This window comes from Argiope bruennichi, chromosome X1 (assembly GCF_947563725.1).
Source record: "Argiope bruennichi chromosome X1, qqArgBrue1.1, whole genome shotgun sequence".
Classification (NCBI taxonomy): domain Eukaryota; kingdom Metazoa; phylum Arthropoda; class Arachnida; order Araneae; family Araneidae; genus Argiope; species Argiope bruennichi.
This window is the reverse complement of record NC_079162.1, coordinates 70,459,367-70,465,444: the sequence shown is the minus strand read 5'-3', so window position 1 is coordinate 70,465,444 and position 6,078 is coordinate 70,459,367.

The following is a 6,078-nucleotide window of genomic DNA, read 5'->3' as shown; positions in this document are numbered from 1 at the left end:
CTAAATTTATCATATTTGAAACAACACATGTATGAATATTGAACTTATTAGAAAAACTAGTTAAGTGATATTTCTTTTTTTATAATTAATAGATCAATTATTGTATCTGAAAATATATTATCAATAATCTCAACAAGAAGTAATTTTCCACATGAAATTCTAATTATTGATGAAGTTTGGAAATCTGAAATCTATAATTAAAATAATGCAATAAAATATTTTTATTTACTTTTCAACTGAAATGAATGTTTTAAATTGGAATAAAATTCTAGTTTGTGATATCAGTAGTAATACCTATGATATATATCTAGTTTTTATGTTCTTTCCATATAGTGGAAATATGCATTGATTAATATTAATGTATCTACTGTTGGCATTATCAAGTTAATCTGATCATAAAGGCTTCTGAGACTTTTCCTTGAGTTACATCAGATTAGTTATTCCAAAGATTGTTTCTGGAACATATTTTCTTTGTGATGCTTTATATTCGGTGCCTGCATTTTACAATAAATTGACTGCTTTATTTGATACTTAAATTTTCTTTACTTTGCAATGTTTTGTTATAAGATCTGAAATTTAATTTAAAAAAAAATTATTTAAATTCTTGTTAAAAGTATTTGTTAAAATTTCCTATTGTATGCATCAACAAATTTTATCATTTAAGTATTTTTTGAATTTATTTGTAAATAACTGGTTGATGGAAGTTAATTCCTTTTAATTATAAAACAATTATGTAAGCGTTTTTGGGTGAATAAAAAAACTATTGCGGAAAAATAATTATGTATCATAAACTATTAAATCTTATGTTACCTATCAGGTTTCTTCATATAAATTAATGAATAGAGGAATTACTATATCTGCATTTGAATCTCTTATACTTAAATCTCATGCTGTGAGTAGCATAGAAATTGTATCAATTTTTCCATACAACCATATTGATATGCTATATATAATATAGAAATGTACTTAGTTTCAATTGTTCTTAACTTATTTGCAAGTACTGCATGAAATTAAAAAATAACTTGCAGTTCTAAGCAAAACAACAACAAAAACTTTCTGCATTTGGAAAGTTTAATACATTATATTATTATTACTGAAAGCATCAAATTTGAAATTTTTGGATGCACATTTGGTATACCTAATTTTTTAAAGTTATTTTCAGAAAATGTAAATATTCCCCCATTTTAAAAAAAGGATTAGCATGCATTTAAAGATTATTTGTTCCAAAATTTTACTTATTGAATTCATAAGTTTTGAAACAAATATTCTTTTCTTAATGTTGAAGAAAATATAACCAAGTATGCATGAATAGTCAGAACATTAGTTTGATGCATTAATTTTAAAGATATTTATACAAAATTATGTAATTTTATATTAGATAATTTAATGATTATTTTTAATAAAAAAACGTGAATTTTTTTTGTCCACATATGATTATGGGCTATTCTTAATCGTAATTATATGGCTGCATTTAGAAATATTTTAGATACTGTAAAAAAGGGGCCATAGACTAGATCCTGTTCTGTATACAGATAGTTAAACCTCATTTAACATTGCAAGAATAGGAATTTAAGTTTTTATTATAAGGAATTTGTTTTATTCCTTGGCTTATAACCAAAATCATATTCTATAAAGTTTTGGAATAGAAAAACTTTAATATAAAACAGCCAAATTTTTTTAAAAAAATACAAGTAATAAAAGATCTTTCCGTTCTATAAAACCAAATATTTGTTATTTAATTACAAAATTCATTTTCAAACAAAACTTTTCTGTTTAAAAAAAGCAAGCTAATAAGTTTGAATGGATTACTTTTCATGGTTAGCTATGTTTTTTTTTCTTTTTTTTTTTTTTTTTTTCCCCCTTCTGTTTCAAATCTGATCTGCCTTGTGCAATAATTTTCAATCCACTGAATAGACATACTAAGGCATAGGATCAGGAAGAGTAATTGGGAATGGTGGCTACGGCACGCGCAGATGAAACCTTAGCGAAATAGGAAGCATATAGCTTTATTAAGGATTTTGGAAGATGAACAACGCTTTCCCGCTTTTTCTAAACATCTATTTACTTTAGTTACAATCGTATTAAAAAAAAATTGAAATCAAAAGCTTTATACTAATTTTATTATTTATTCCCTGCAGCGATTATTTGCAAGAAAGTAGCAAATTTATATACTACACAGTTCGAATTAATTGGGACAAATAAATAAATAAGCACGATTTTTTTCTAAAACCTTATCTTTTAATCGTTACATATCTTAAGTAAGAAGATTGATAAATCTCTAAATTAGTACGAAGTATGTCCTCCAATACCAGAAATGACCTCTTCAACACATCTCCACTAATGTAGCGCACATGTTCTTGTCTTCATCATCGTTGAACCACACTTGTATAGCACTTTTTATCATTTGTTCTGTTTTCGTACAATTCATCTTAGCTCAACGCTTCTTGAGAAATATGCCATAAGTTCTCAATGAGATTTAAGTCTGAGGAATAACCAGACCAATCAAGCTCTTTTATTTTATCTTCCCGTATAAAAGTCTGTACCAATTTCGCAGTGTAACATGAATCGAAATCATGTTTAACTTACATCCAAATGTTGCAAATATGAATTGCAAACCTTCATATAACCCTGAAAATTTTACCTTCATGAACCCAATTGAACCTAAAAACTACCTTCATAAATCATGTTTAACTAATTAAATTTTCTTTTCTGAAAGGATCAAATGCTTTGCATGAAAGTTCTGGTCCTTATTTGCAGTATTGCTATCTCTTTTTACTAAAAAATAAATTTAAAAAAAAATGGTATTTGAAATAAATCTCTTACTATATTAGTGGATCTCGATATATTTTTTCCCTTTAGATTTTTTCTTACTTTTTCTCGCCTATTATTGTAAAGCCTTGCGTTCAAATTTCTTGATAAAATATAAAATGTATATGAGATTTGGAATAAAAAATATGCTTTGCATTTTATTTAAAACAGTTTTGTATTGAATTAACTTTTCATATTTATGTAGCCAGTTTTAATGACGATTATATTTTAACTAGTTTCTGCTACACGTATTAATAGAATGCTTTAATTCTAAAGCTTAAATCAAATATCATTTATGCTATATTAATTGCTCTGGAATGTATTCACCCTTTATAATTTTACCCTCAACATAAAACAAAAATAAATACAAATTGGCTTTCAAAAATACATATGTCCCTGTTTTCTGCGCCCTAGGTGTCTACAACGCTATAACTTGAAATATATGTTCAATTTGGCAGAATTTTTAAAATTTTACAACTAAACTAGACAATTAAATTATAGATTCGGCTTAGGGCAATTAAATAGAATCAATCTTCAGAATGCTGTATATATATATTGTAATTTATCTAAAAACTTTTAATATGTAGTTTCCAAAAATAACAAAAGATTTCAAATAAATAACATTTTATGACGAAAACTACACTATATAAAAAAAAATGTCGCTTTTTTACAACAACAACAACAAAAAAATGAAATGTATACAAAAATTACTTATAAAAAATTTACTTTTGAAAAAAGTTGCAACTTTCAAAGCATTTACAAAAGTGAGAATTGGCGAAATTTGACATGATACATTTATATATTTAAAGACATGATACATTTAATTCATTTTTTGAATATTTAATGACATGACTTTTAATACAATCTGAGTAATTATCACATTGTATTTTATAAGAGGTGAATTTTTTTCGATGAATTTATACAAGAGTGTATAATGAAAATCGGACAATAATAATATTTCTCATCATAAAAAAGTGTACCCATCTCAAAACAATAATCATATCTAAAAAGATAACTAAAATTTGAACTCTCAATTCAAACTACTTTATAGCAATTACTTTATTGAAATATAACAACTTTCATATATCTAAAGCAATTGAGTTTCTTCAGTTTTTGCCATATTTCTTCTTGACTCATTTGTTTAATTCAGTAACTGCGAATATAAAAATCTATAGTATTTCATTATGGTCCCTTTTAAATAAAAGTTGTTTCTTAAGCTTAAAATACAGTTAGGTGGGATTAGTGGTGTTGAAATGAATTATAGGAAAGAGATTATTGCTAAAGGGATAGTTTTGAAATGCCTTAAAGAATTTAAAGAAAGCCCAAAGTATAGATGCAGTGCTTTAGAGATGGAGTGCTGTATCAGCTTCAAAATAGCAATTTGAAAAATAGCAGTGCTGTCACAAATTTAATCCTTTCTGGTTCTCTTTATAGGCTCAATTTCAATGCTGTTACAGTTTTTTAATTTCTAATTTCCATTTACTCATTTTACTTGCTTCATTGATTTATACTGAATTCATATCATTTGACTCAAACAACTCTTAATGTCTATATTGCAAAAGAGTGGCGATAGCAGATTGTCTATGGGTTTCACTAGATTGACTTTAAACATCAGCCAGATTTTAGGCCAGAAAGTATCATAAAAAATTAAAATATAAAAAAAAGAAAATCTTGCAAATGTACTTCTTAGAAAAGAAGTGATCTCATGAATAAAATGCCATTTCTTTTCTAAAATGTTCAGTTATATATAAATCAGGCAAACAATCTGGAACACACCCATGCATTCGTTGTAATAATCTATCATCACATTCTTGTACAATACTGTACTCTAATTTTGATTGATAATTTCCACTGACTCGTGGTCAAAACAACCGATGAAAGCAGCAATACATAGTAGAAATTTTCCTCTATCGTGCTCATTTCTTTGTCTATCGACCTAAAACAGAGGCAAAATGCGACTTCTGATTCCTTTTTCGTTATGTTACTCTACTGAATGAAGAGCAAATTACAGGCCGAATGGCTTTCAATTGAATCAATTGTCTACCATTCTGTTGGCTTTAATATTTATTGAATAATTATTATTTGTAAAATGTTTCAAAAGAAATAATTTTTCACATTCTTATATATTTTTTATAATTTAACAAATAATAAAACAAAAGCGTAAATTTTCTACAGAAAATTTCTGAAAAAAATTTATATAGCAAATCTACACTTTTTTTCTTTGTTTTTCATGTTCCTGAAAAGCATTATAAAAAATAAAAAAATTTATAAGAATGTGAAAAATTATTCCTTTTTAAAAAAAACCTTTTTTTTCTTATAGAAAATAATTTATAATATTGCTTTTCTTACTTTTAGAACATATGACTGTTTCGAATCCATCGTATCTTGAAGTTTTATTCTTAAAACGTACTTTCATACTTTCATACACTTCTCCATTTAAATTCTTTTAGCGTTTTAAATAAAAAGAATTTTTTATGTTGGTATAATGTAACTGCCCATTACCATTAATTTTTAACTGTGAATTAATCGAATTGTGACAACCTAAATGCCTTGCATACACAACACATTTTACAAACTTATACAGAGGGATATCCAAGCGGTCTGAATACTTTTTTGTAAAATATATGGTCTCTTTTTCATTTGAATATTCAAACAAATCATTCTACTCTTAATACTTTCGTAATTTTTTTCCTTACTTTCATCTTTTAGAGGTATAGCCTATTTGGAAAGAATGCATGCATATTTTTCCAAATATTTATGTCTGATTACCAAAAACTTAGTGTTTTCTCTTCCTTTCGTCAGTTTTGTACAAAATATACGAATTCAATTATTTGACACAAACAATATTAACTCCTTCATCAAAACCGATTAAATATTCAGGAATTTCTGAAATAATAGAAATTGCTTCCACATTCATTTTCTAGTAAGATTAAAATGATGATTGAGCAAATTTCTTCTATTTATATAAAGTAATAAATATATAAACACCAACTAATTTTTCATGATGAAAATCGTTTAACAGGGTGAAGGCATTTTTTTTTCTATTACAACTTTTCAAGATAGATAAAAAAAATATATCACTAAACATAGTCGTAATTATAAGAAACAACTTTTATTCACTTACCAAGGCGCTGGATCCCAGACAATATGCACCTCGGATGTATTTGCTAACAAATTCGAAATAATATTATTAAAAAGAAATGAATAATTTATGTTTAGCATCTGCACATTTTTCTGAATAAGATCCGTTACCAAAAAATTTAATTCAAT